Raw genomic sequence first — 13,861 nt, 5'->3', positions numbered from 1 at the left:
CGCCCAGCCCTTAGCCTAGGGTGGGCGGTACCCAAAAGGGGTTAGAACACCAGCCCCGCACTCAGTTTGGGGCGATCAGCAGTTCACCGTTACAAGACAATACAGGCCCCGGCCCTCCGTCTAGGGTGGGGCAGCAGTTCTCAATAGCAATACAGTACCAGCCCAGCCCTCAGTCCAGGGTGGGGCAGCAGTTCATAATAATGTACAATTCCGGCCCAGCCCTCGGTTTGGGGCGGGGCAACGGCCCAGGGTTTGAGCACAGGCCCAGCCTCAGTTTGGGGCGGGGCAACAGCACCAGAGTTTGAGCGCAGGCCCAGCGCGGGCTGGCCCTGTCAAGGAGGCAGGGGTAGGGGGTCGCAGGCCCTCCCACTCCACTGCGACCTGGCCCGGGGCCCTGGGGGTCGCTCACACATGACCAGGGCAGTGGGGATCCAGACCGCAACACACTGCCATGGGTTCGGGAGCGTCGTTCCCCGGGCCACTTCCTACCTCTACCTCCACTGGCAGAAGGTCCCAGTCCATCTGGTCGGGGCATCCCTCTCGTCGGTCTCCTCCAGGTCGTCCACCTTTTGGGGGCTCCGGCCAGTCGCTCATATCTATATCATTGGGGTAGTCTGGCAGCGGTAGCACAGGGGGCCCGAGGCGATCCTGGGCCTGGGGGCTGTAGGGATCCACCGGGACGCTCAGGCAAACCACTCCTGGGGCTTCTTCCAAGGCGGGGAATCTCCGCCGGCACGAAGGTCCTGGCAGGTCTGGGAAGTCTGGGTAGTCCCCCTGGGGCATCTGGATCTGGGGTTGTTCGGGTCCGCTGGGGGCTTGCTCCTCCGGCCTGGCCGGGCGGCGATGGGCCCTTGGCGCCAGGGAGCTTGTGCAGGCGCATCGTCCCTTCCCGGAGGCTCAGGCTTTAATGGGTCCCAAGCCCTGCCCTTGGCTCTTCTAGCCCTGGGCCCTGCCCTCTGAGGGGTGGGCCTCTGGTGTTCTGGCTCCGGACCTGCCCACCAGGGCCTCTGCACAGCCTCCTCGGCCTTTGAGTCAGCAGGAGGCAATACTGACTCACTACACCATCTTTATAGATCTAAGCCTACTTACCCATCTAAGCTATTTCCATATGTATTTCTTTATCCATTCATCCATCAAACTCATATCCTTAAAACAGTAGTGGGCAACCTTTCTCTTGTGCACATGGCCTCTCAGGGTTCAGTGTGTGGACCATGAGACATTTTGTTTGCCATGACCTATACACAAGGTTGCCAGATTCTGCTGGTTTCTGTCCATGTCATATTATTTCCTACCTCTGCTACTAAAGTAACACACATGTAAAGCAAGGGCACATAGAGTGAGGTGTTTGCCAGTTGCAGAGCCGTGCCCTCTCTCTGCATCCAAAGTGCTTTTATGGTTCATTTGGCACATCCTGCAAATTCTTGATATGCAAGCACAATTAGCAAAACTATTCCATCCCAGGAGATCATCCTGGTTATAACAGTCTTGAAGCCTATGGATATGAAGGAGGGTTATTCACGTGGCATTCACTAGCCTACAGTTCCCATTGCTGCATTAAAATATATTTTTTACCTGCTTTGTATTTTGACCTCCCCAGGACTGGGTCCTTGCTTTCTTCTTCTGTTTAGTAACCCCCAGGACACTTGGTCATTATCTGAAATAAGTAATCCTAAAGCTAATTTGTAGCTAGAAAGTTATTTGCCAGCACTGGAGCAGTATTAATATTAAAAAAGTTATGCTTGCTGAAACACAAAGGAAATGTCATCTGGAATGTAAAAAAAGCTTTCAAAATTATATTTTTATGGAAATCAATATCCTGTATTATTACTCAATTGCAAGCTTAAAATTGAAGCCATGTCAGTTAGAAAACATTGCTGATAAAATCTTCTTGAAAGCAATAATAATGCAGCTAAGTTACAAATATTCTTATTAAACAAGGTGATATAGATGGTGGGGAGAAAAACTAGCTTTCCTGTCTTCTGAATGCTGGTCATGCTCCAGCTTATCCTAATTTGCCTCAAAACAATAGTTGGAAAGTAAACAGACAAGCTGTTTATGACTCTTCCTATTTCAGCACACACAGTGCCTGGGATCGGGGGAAAGATTTAGGCTTTTGTCCTGAACGTTAAATACCAGATCCTGGTAAGCTCATATTACTGAATGTGGCAAGGCTTCAAATGTTGCAATCAATTTAATGTTTAGCCAGGTGCGAAGCTAAAAGGAAGCAGAATTTATTATTGGACGGTGGACTTTTAATTCAGTCACCATCTACTCTCCTTCCACCCACTGTCCTGCACCTATGTTTCTGTCTAAATAGCTCCAGCTTTAGGAAACGTGACTGAATTGCAGGAGTAGAACAAACATTTCCAGTGAAAGGCAAAAATGACAACACTTTGCCTATCTCTTGGATGTTTCCTCTGCTGATCTTAAAGCACTTTGAATGAGCTGAAAGGGTATTATTACTACACCTACTATACAGATGGGAAAACTGAAGACAGAAAGGGGAAGATACCTGCCTGAGGTCACATGTCAGGGGTCAGCAACCAAAAGAGCAAGAAGACCTTTATTTTTTTTTCAAATTCAGTAAAAAACTCAATAATTCAAGAACTGTAATGAATGTGAATATGAGATGGTCCTTAATAAATACTGCCAAACCATACGTACCTTTTGTAACCTTATTTTAAGAACAGTGCACACAATTATTTGTAAAGTGATACATGTTTACTGCAGAACAGTCACAAATCTTTTACATATTCTCTCAAGGTTGCATTTTTGTTGTTGTTGAATTTCTCATTGAAAATTAGACAAAAGGGATACCAGCAAAGCTTGATATATATATGCAAAGGACTGGGTCCATTCAGTTTGAAATTCTCTGTTTTCATCTTCTGTTTTCCTCTTTTTTGAAGCCGTCCAATCCCACTTTAATTACGCCAATCTTATTTCATGTTTAATTTCAGTTTACTTTCTTATAATGTGTGTTGCCCTTCGCAGCAGGAATGCCGCAAGTTTCCTTTTCCTTTTCAAAATCAAGACTTTATTAACAACACAATCAAAACGCAGATACAGTATCATATGCCACAATGCACTGCATATATTAAAGGGGGATTTATCCAACATTTTGAGATCACATATAATTTGCTATTTAGATGTATTATTCATTTTGGGGCTTTTAGATGTTCACCGTTTATTGAAAATAATCAGAAGTTGTTGTTGGTTTTTTTTTTAACCTTGGCAATTATATCATTGGGAGCCACAAACTAGTCCTTAACGAGCTGCATGCAGCTCCAGAGCCACAGGTTACAGACTTCTGGGCTATGTCTACACAGCAGCTTTATTCTGAAATAAGCTCTCCCTGAAATCAAGGGTCTATATTTTACTCCTCACCTTTTTTCCTTTTGTCAGAATCCTGACATCTACCATCTCACGATCACTGTAGCCCACATTGCTACCCATTTCTATTTCTCCTACCAGTTCTTCCCTGTTTGTGAGCAGCAGGTCAAGCTTCATATGGTGCCCAGTTGGTTTCTTCTCGTACCAGGAAGTTAACCCCAACATTCTTCAAAAGCTTCCTGAATTGTTTGTGTGCTGCTACATTGGTCTCCCAACAAATGTCTGCATAATTAAAGTCTCCCATGAGAACCAGTACCTGTAATTTGGAAGCTTCTCTTAGTTGTCTGAAGAAACTCTTGTCTATCTCATCTACCTGATCTGGTGGCCTATAGCAGACACCAAATGCTACATCACCTCTGTTGCTTCTCCTTCTAAGCTTAACCCAAGACACTCAACTGCCCTTGTCCCTCCATAAACTGGAGCTCTGAACAATCATATTGCTCTCTTGCATAAATCACAACTCCTCCCCTCCTTTTCTGCCCTGCCTGTCCTTCCTGAACAGTTTATACCTTTCCATGACAGTGCTCTAATTATGTGAGTTTTCCCACCGAGTCTCCATTATTCCAATCATCTCATACTTGTTTGACTGTGCCAGGGCCTCTAATCCTCCTGTTTGTACAAGAATGCAAGAAGTCTGGGAAACAAACATCTTACATAATAAGCTGATTAGCCTACTTTCTGCTTCGAACGAGTGGTCCTCCTTGGTTGTACCTTCTTCCTTTTGTCTCCTGGATGTTACATGCTTCCAGTTTTCTTCCATGTATTCTACTGCCTTCATCAGTTGCTCAGCCTGCTGTGCCTGCATTACTAATTGATGCCTTCTATCGAGGAAGTCTTCACCTTCTCTGAGGGACCTAAGTGTTGATAATTGTGCCTCAAGTCCTCTAACCTTTTCTTCCAAGATGGGAGATGTCACTTTTAAGTTAATTAGATCCTCTCCAGAGGAAACAGGGATAGGAAGAGGCTGGTGGGTCGATATTAAGATCCAGTGGTGCCCCAGATTTCTGGGTGCCCTATGCAGCTGCATATTCTGCCTATTACTAAGGACTGGTCTGTATACCGTGGCCGAGAAATGAAGACTTACATCACATATAACAAGCAGTCATCTAATATCTTACAGAGTAACAAATTAATTAGGTTATATCTAGGATGGCTAAGCCACAATGCAAAGGAAATCTCTTTAACTAAGTCTGCACTAGAAAATTGTGTCAACAAAACTCCAGTTTTGTCGACAAAACTCAGAGTATCTACACTAAAAATGCGTTCTGTTGACAGTAAATTGAGAGAATGTAGCACTTTTGTCGACAAACTTCTGCCTCTCCCCCCACGAAGCAGAATGCCTTTCTCGACAGAATCTGTTAACAAAATAGCTGTGTGGACTCTCCAGGGGACCCTCTTCTCGATAGAACAGCCAACTGGAAGCACAGCACACAGTGCTGTCTACTGTTCCAGAAGCCATGTCTGTCGACAGAATGTCCAGCCAGTCTGGCCACTCTCTGTTGACATAGCAGCTCAACAGAGCAATCTGCTTTCATCTCAGATTGCAATCTGTCGACAAGTTTTGTCAGAAGACATCTTCTGACAGGAACTTCTGTCGACCAATGGCTGTAATATAGGCGTAGCTCCTGTGAAGGCTTTCCAAAATGGATACAATAGGGACAATTACCTTGTTGTGCCTTCTACGGAAGGAAGCAGGTAGGAATATGAATGAATCCAGCTAGGCAGCAGATTCTGTTTATCTATATTTTTCCTGGGGATCCTAAAATATTGCATTCAGTATCCAGGAACTACAATAACTGGCAATAAAGGGTGGCTAAGTAGTTGAAGACAAAACAGAAACAAATGGAAAGAGTTTCATATTGCACTTTCTTTTGGCTGTGTTGAAAGAAAACCAATTTTTCTTCTGAAGGAATTATCTGTTGGTCAGCTAAGAATATCCTTTTATCTGGGTCAGGCTGGGTCTGTACCGCCTTATGCACTGTGGGGAGTGGCAAAAAGAACAATCCAGCAGCACTGACAAAAGTGTGCTCAGTTTCCTGCTGCTCATCCATCACAAGATTCTTTATTGGCTCTTTCGAGTTGATGTTGTTAATGTATTGTGTGAGGTCCTTGAAGCAAAAATGAAATAAGTTTATTAAGGAGTGGCAAAGTAGCTTTCACCGGTGTGTGTGCACAGCCGATCAATGCAGTGGGATGCTTTGTAAAATAGGCTATAGCCTTCACAGCAGGGCTAACTTCTCATCTTTCCCGCCCCCCCCCCCCCAGCAACTTTAAGTTCTACTAAAGGTCAGGCACTATATTTATCACATTCAGACATATGCTGGAGATGGGAGGCTAGCTTCTTTCTGACAATGTTGTTCTGAAGGGGGACCAAAAATCTATTTACTTGTATTTCTTGATTACCAGTGCTAAAATCTATAAACATTAACACATTCTTTCCACTTCTCTGGAGATTTTTCTCCCAGGGTCTCAAAGTACTTTCCTGACCCTTTTAATTTCTGGCATGGAGATGAGCATTACAACTGCTCTGCAGAAGGGAAAGTGAGTCCTTGGACAGGAAGGGGACATCAGGATTCAAATTTTCAAGAGCAGCATCTAATTTTGGGGACATCCCACGTTTGGGGCCAGAATTCCAGCTGTATGTATGGAGGGGGTCTTCACTCATGAATCCAACCAGAGTTAGCCAGACAGGTAAACATAAAACTTAATCTTCGAATATACTGGGAGATCAACACATTTTTAAAGGGTTGTAATATAGGAAATTTAGATTAAATAGCAGAAATATCACTTTCCAAGACAGCTTATGAAATAGACACTCCAATCTAGAGGTGTAAAACCACCCACTTATCTCCATCAAGTCTCTCCTAAAACTCCATCTCTCCTGCAGCTAGTCTGTGTTAAGTCAGCCCATTAGTTTACCTGTTTTCCTTTTCCACCTTACTCATTCATTCCCGTCATCTATATTTGCCAGCTTGTATATTTAGAATGTGTGCTGTTTTGGGGCAGGAAGTGTCTCTTACTAGGCTGTTCCTGAATTGAAACCTTTGTTGTTTTTATCCAACATCTGAAACAGCACTTAGGCTCTATAGGGTTAAAATATAAATTATAACTCATTTGACTTGAACCCTTGAACTGCGGGTGGAGCATAGGTCATCTACAAGTTTCATTCACTTCATTCTGTCTCAAGACAAAACTTCTAGCTGACCCCAGGAGTACCCCAGTTATAGTTTATTATTACAACATTATAATTTTCACTACAACTAATTTGTTGCACACCACCTATAAGAAGCAAATTAGTTTGTTTACCAATCCAGGGGCCAGTTCTGAATATTGACTAATATAGAGGTGAATGGCTGTGTATTCCATTCCCAATCCCTGTAGTCCAAATAGCTGCAAATCTTAAATGATTCCTTAGTAGGAGTGAATATTTGGCTAAGTATTTTGGTTTGCTTCTAAAACATGTTGTTCACCTTTCTCACCCTATGGGAGATGGGAGAAATTGTTGTCAGTTGTTGTATAGATATTTAAATTAAGCATTTTCAGAAAACTAAAGATCTAAAACAAAATCCCATAGTTCTGGAATTAATTGCTGGATCTGCATTGAATCACCAAGAGACCTGATTTAATTTCTGTGCCACAAACAAAAGTGCTTCATCAGTTGGAATTCATGTGAAGGAAAACCAAGCATGTCCCACTTATTTTGTGTTCAATATGCCTGAGATATTTATTTTGTGATTAATTCATTTAACATTTAACTTATCAAGGACTTCAACATATTCAGCACTGCACAGTTTGACACCTATTCACACCTTCAGCTCTTTTTATTTAAATGCACCTTGTGGTTTTTACCTGCAGCTGTTGTGAATGAATTAGCTTTTCAAATCTAAGCTGCCTTCATTACTCTGAAGAAACGCACAGATACACACTGGAACCTGAGATGATATGAGACATCTGTGGTTAAATTTGATGTAATATAACTCATATTTTCCATGATAAAACGTCCTTTTGGTTACAGGTTCGGGGTTGGTTAAAACATGTGTAAGGTGTTAGAGGAATAGTTTGGAAACTTTCAGATAGAGATCTGTGCCTAAGCAACTAAACGTAAGAGGACAATATATTTTCTCTATTGTACATTTTTAAAGTGAGTTTAATAAATACTGTAAGTTGGTAAATTAACCTATTTAGTGGCTAAAGCCCACAAGTTAGCCAAAACATAAACATAGTGCAGGGACAGCAGCAATTCAAACTACTTGACAAAGTACCTTCTGGCAACTACATAGTGTTGGCTACGTCTACACGAGCCCCAAACTTCAAAATGGCCACGCAAATGGCCATTTCGAAGTTTACTAATGAAGCAGTGAAATGCATATTCAGTGCTTCATTAGCATGCGGGCGGCCACGGCACTTCAAAATTGACGCAGCTTGCCGCCGCTCGTCTCGTCCCAACGGGGCTCCTTTTCGAAAGGACCCCCGCCTACTTCGAAGTCCCCTTATTCCCATCAGCTCATGGGAATAAGGGGACTTCGAAGTAGGCGGGGTCCTTTCGAAAAGGAGCCCCATCAGGACGAGATGCATGGCGGCAAGCCGCGTCGATTTCGAAGTGCCGCGGCTGCCCACATGCTAATGAAGCGCTGAATATGCATTTCAGCACTTCATTAGTAAACTTCGAAATGGCCATTTGCATGGCTATTTCGAAGTTTGGGGCTCGTGTAGACACGGCCGTTGTGTCCTTCTGCGGATATTTTCCTGTCCCTGGAGCTAGATGGAAAACAACCATATGCTACCATAGAGCCATCAGGTTGTGGCTACTTTAAATCATTGCTGACCAGGTTTGAGCTTTAACCAAAAACAGGCTATATAGCCCAGAACCCACTGTTTGCATTTTTTACATACTGATAGATATTAGGGCCTGTGTTAGATTAGAAACCACTTGCCAATCTGTTCTTTTACTATTATTTATTATTATTTTTTAATTATGTTTTATTACTACAGGTTGAACCTCTCTAATCTGGCACTCTCTTGGCTGGCAGCATCTGTAATCAGGCATGAGTTTAGTTAGCTGGACTGCCACTTAGCATAAGTGTGGCCAACTTTCCTGTGGTCCCAATACATTTATTTACAGCCACCAGTCATGGCTCTCTGTGCTCTGATTTACCTCTAAATGCCTTCTAATACCCCATTCAGCAGTGGAAGTTTTGGTAATGCTGCTAGACAATATTGACCTCCCGTGGTCCAGCAAATTCTCTTATCCAGCACTAGTGCAGTCCTCAGGGTGCCGGGTGAGACAGGTTCAACCTGTAGAAGATTTACCTAGTGTTAGGTTGTTTTCATTTTTCTTCATTTAAATCACTGTTCTGGTTTAGGGCTGGGGAGGAGAAGTTCCATTTGCAGGCTGCCTGGGAAGGGAGGACTATCCCAGCCCTTTCTCACCACAGCAGCATGGGACCAGAGGAGAAGCGCCACTGCAGCTAGGGGAGAGGCGCATGACCCCTGGGTGGGGGACAGACAGACAAACAGACAGATGGACAAACTCTCTGAAATATATAGTAGACAGCTGTGCCTTCCTCCCCACCCGGTTCCTTCTGGTCCAGTCAGGTTATAGCCGTCCTGGACCCCATCTCTGACACCTGGCCCACCCACTCCCCCCCTTAAATGAAAATGCATGTTTCATTTAAATCATTGCTCTGGGGTGGGACTGTGGATTATTGGTTCAATATAGAGGATGCCCCATGGGGAAAGGACTACTCCAGTCCTGTCTCAATGCAGCAGCTTGGGGCAAGGTAAGAAGTGCCTCTCCATGGATGAGACACACACATAAACAGACAGCTACCTACCAGATATTTGAGAGAGTTTATTTCTCCACCTGTGCTCCCACTGCGGCCCCAATAGGGATATAACTGTCCTCATCCCCTTCTCTGGTCCCTTTCTGTCTCCTGTGATCATTATGCAGTGTAACTATCCGTGCTTTCCATTCTATATCCCCTGCTGCCCCCAGGTGGTCATTATAAGAGCCCTCCCTTTCCATTTTATGAGACACAATACCATTCCAGGCACAGCCCATTTTTCTGGCACAATGAAACGCTCACCTTGCTTTAAGTTATGAGAAAAGAAAGCTGCATCCCATATTTGGTGGTCCTAGCTCTCATCAGTTAGGAGGAGTTCTTGAACAATGGATGGATGGACCAATGGACAAACTGTCTCCAATACATGGTAGACATACACTGCAGGAGTGGCATAAAGGAACCTCACTGTAAATGAGATTTGCATTTTACACTTACTTTACATTGGTTTAAGTAACTACACAATGTGCCAAGCAATGGAGTGTCAGGCTCACGTTCTTTTCAAACCTCATCTAAGAGCAAATCTTTTGGCTTTCTGCAATTATTATTGTTAATTATAACTCTGTCATTTGTACCACAGTAAAGCGCTGTGTGCAGAGGAAGTCGAGGCATTTGTCGTAAAGTCTACAAAATCAACAGTGTCTCAAAATGGGGAGGGAGACCTCCAATGAAGATGATGTAAATCAGGAAGGGTTGTGCTACAGAAATTGCCATGAAGGCAGCTTGCTTCGCAGTGCCAAATTATATCAGCTCAAAAAGCTGGAAAAGTAGCATGCCCAAGCACCAACAGAAGCCTCAGGGTACCTTAAAATTTATTGGGGGATCAACAGGGAGGGTACAGCTGTCCATTTCTGGAGGTGGGCATCTGCTTTTTGTTAATCTCCCTTTTTATGCTCTGTATCCACTATATGAAAGTTTCCATAGGTATTTTTTTTCTTAAAATAAGGTTATGCCTCCATCCCCCACTAATTTTGAGCTGGATTGCGTGAAACTCCATCTGTTATTTTCCAAAGTCAGAGAGAGTTGGCTGGAACAACAGACACTCCCCATCCTGCAGCTAGCACTTTTGCCAATGTCCAGTAGTAACTAGTACTTGTATGCAATCCTCACATGTGGTGTCTCGAAGCAATATCCATCCCAGATCTTAGCACTGGGATAGTAACTGTAAAAGTCTACACCCCACTGAGCACAGAAGCTGAAGGTCCAGCTAGGAGACATTTCTGTGGTTTGGGGGCAATGTCAGACAGATTTGGGCTTTCTAAATCTTTCTCTTAGCAAGTGCTGAGACCTGCAGTTTCTTTTGTACTTGCTAGCTGTGTAAACTTGCTTGCACATCATGGAGGAGGGATTACAATGCCAGAGCAGACAAATGGTCCATTGAGTTGGTTGTTTGGTACTTCCCATGCTGCATGGCCTAAAGGAAGAGATAAACCCCACCAATATCCTGCCCTAAGTGTAATTTATGATCTGAGCACCCTAGTGAGGCTCCTTTCAAAGAGGAGCTGTGGGGAAGCACATCTGCAGCTTACAGTGAGGGTGGGAAAACTTCCAAACAGCCATGTGTAGGTTTTCTGGCCAGAATCTGTGTAACTAAGCTCTGCCAATATTGTCTGTGTCTGTGTATGTGCATAGCCTTCCAAACTTCGTGGAGTATCTAAGAGCTAGGGACAATGGTGATAATTGTTTGATAAATAGGAAGGAAGGATATGTCCTTCCTTTTCATCAGCAAATCTCAAAGAGCTTTAATGGAGGAGGTCTGTGGCACTTAGAGCTGGTTGGGAATTTTCATTACTCCACCCTGCCCCCTAAAAAATACGGATTCATCAAAAGCTGAACTTTTCATAGGAAAGGATTGGTTTTGACAAATTTCCTGATTTAAATATATCTTAGAGGAATTTTTGAAATTCTCACAGGTCCCATTTTGTCATTTTTAAAACATAAGAGTTTGTTTGAAATGATTTTTGTTTCAAAGTTTGAATTCTTTTTAAAATCTAGATTAAGTTAAAGTCAAAATCAAAATTACATATGTCAGAATTAGCAAACCAGTGTTAAACTGAACTGTTTTTGTGTGAATTGGGGGAAATTTTCAGCTTTTTATCCAGATTTGGAATGGGATTTTTATTTTTTAAAAAAATCTTAAAAATTCTCTTGGGACAGAAAAACTGTTTCCCACCCAGCCCTAAACATCATCTTTATTTTACAGATAGGGAAATTGAGGCACAGAAAAGTGAAAGGTGAACATTTAGAGCCATCCCTAAGAGAGAGACAAATATTTTCTCCCCTGAAGTATGACATTGTATTTATTTTTAGGGTGTCAATAAATAAATACTGGACTTGTGTCTCAGAAAAAATAAATAAATAAACGCTTTCAACCATCTGTCAATCTGTCTAAAATGTTGGATTGGTAGAGAATGGTTTATAATTACTGCAGTCATAAAGTTTAATAAAATGTTTTGATTCCATTAGGCAATTTAATTTAGATGATAAACTGCCAGGAAATGACAGCTTTAATAAATCCTTATTAAAAAGGTTTTGGGAGCCACCAGCTGTGAAGGAATAGTACTGTTTCCCAATAAGTAGTGGAGTGAGATACCTAGTTCTTTGAACACCTCATAAATATAGGTGCTGAGATATTATGGTAATATGTGTTGTATAACAAATTAGACAGAAAGTTCTGCAGTGTAAAACTGAAAAATATGGTGTGAGATGCTAGAAGCAAAGGAATCACAAATCAGATTAGTCCATTCTCTTGTCCAACAGTGGATGATACTGGATATTCCCAGGGAAGGTGGAAGAAAAAATTCTAAAAATGGCTATTCAGGAATAATCAGCAACACAGGACTTAGTGGTTGGCTTTTACATAAGAACTTATATCCCTGTTGTTTCCATATCTAATCTACTTGGGCATGATGTCAGTATACACTAAGTTCCAAAGGTTCCAGGTTTAGTTCTGCCTGTCAGTAGCTGCATTTGCAACCCATAATGAGTGACACTCATCTTCATTTCCTGATTTAAGACCTGATTCAATGAGGCATTTAGGCATATGCTTAACTTTACACATATAAATAGTCTCATCTACTTCAGTATGACTGCACCTACTTAAAGATCAACTTAAATACTTTATATTTGGGACCTGGAAAATTATAGGTGCTGAGGCCAAGGTAAACAAAGCTTGTCCCTTCTGTTCAGCTCATATTCACTAGGGGTGTGTCTACACGGGAGCCCACCATTGAAAGAGCAAAATTGAAATTCAGAAATCGATATACCGTCTTTCGAAAGAACACGACCACACGACAAAAGCAGATCACAGTTCTGACCCGCTCTTTCGAAGACCTTGTCCCATTATTTCAAAAGAGAGTGTCCACATGTGTCCGAGCGCTCTTTCAAAAGAAGGGAGGTAGAGATGTCACAGACAGGGTCGCATGGCTGCCAAGTCCTTCCGGGGCCTGCAGCCAGCCGCCGCCTTAAAGGGCCCCCCCTTCATCTCCCCACCCTGCACTAGCCGAGGCCTGCCAAGCAGCCAGGAGCAACACAGGACCCCAGCACAGCAGCACCATGGCCGACGATACCCTGCTCCTCGCACTGGATGCAGACATCGTGGGCACTGTTGCCCACGTTGTCTGCACGGTCTCCGCAGCCACTCCCCTCCTCCTTGGGAGACAGAACAGCCCCCCTGAGGACACGGACCACACCCAGCCTGCACCCCGGCACGTGTGGAGCCACCGCAGCAGCACTGACTGGTGGGAGCGACTGGTTCTAGGGCAATAGGATGATGTCACGTGGCTCCGGAACTTTCGCATGAGCCGGGACACCTTCCAGGAGCTGTGTCGCTAGCTGGCACCTGCATTGAGGCATCAGGACACCACCATGTGGCCTGCACTCCCCCTCGAGAAGCGAGTTGCCATTGCGGTGTGGAAACTGGCCACCCTGGACTCCTACTGCTCAGTGGGTCACCAGTTCGGGGTGGGCAAGGCCACTGTCGGAGCAGTGCTCATGGAGGTAAGCCGGGCCCGGGGCACACTTCCACCATGGAAAGGGGGAAGGGGGCCCATGGACACTGGGACCCCTCGGGGGTTGCTGGCCGCGGAAGGCTGGGAGGGGGGGTTGGTGGCTGGGGGGGCAGGAGAGGGTCGCCAGCTGGGAACACCCTGCCACACCCTCACGAGAGTGCACGGCTTCCCTCCCTGCAGGTTGTCCATGCCCTGAATGCCATGCTTCTGCACCGGGTCGTCTGCGTCGGGGATCTAGACTCCATCGTCAAGGGTTTCTCTTCGTTGGGGTTCCCGAACTGCTTTGGTCCCCTGGACGGGACGCATATCCCCATGCGCATCCCACCATACAGTGCCAGCCGCTATATCAACCAGAAGGGCTACCACTCGGTGGTCCTCCAGTCCCTGGTGGACCACAAAGGCCAGTTCATGGACATCAACGTGGGCTGGTCGGGGCGAACCCACGATGCCAGGGTCTTCTGCAATTCCAGCCTGTGCCAGCGTATGGAGGCCGGCACCTTCATCTCCCAGCGGGAAATGCCAGTTGGGGACACCACCATGCCGCTATGCATAGTTGTGGACGTGGCATACCCCCTACTGCCATGGCTGATGCGGCCCTATACTGGCCACTTTGACCCCAGC

The sequence above is a fragment of the Carettochelys insculpta genome, chromosome 31 (assembly GCF_033958435.1).
Source record: "Carettochelys insculpta isolate YL-2023 chromosome 31, ASM3395843v1, whole genome shotgun sequence".
NCBI lineage: Eukaryota > Metazoa > Chordata > Testudines > Carettochelyidae > Carettochelys > Carettochelys insculpta.
This window is presented reverse-complemented; position numbering follows the sequence as displayed.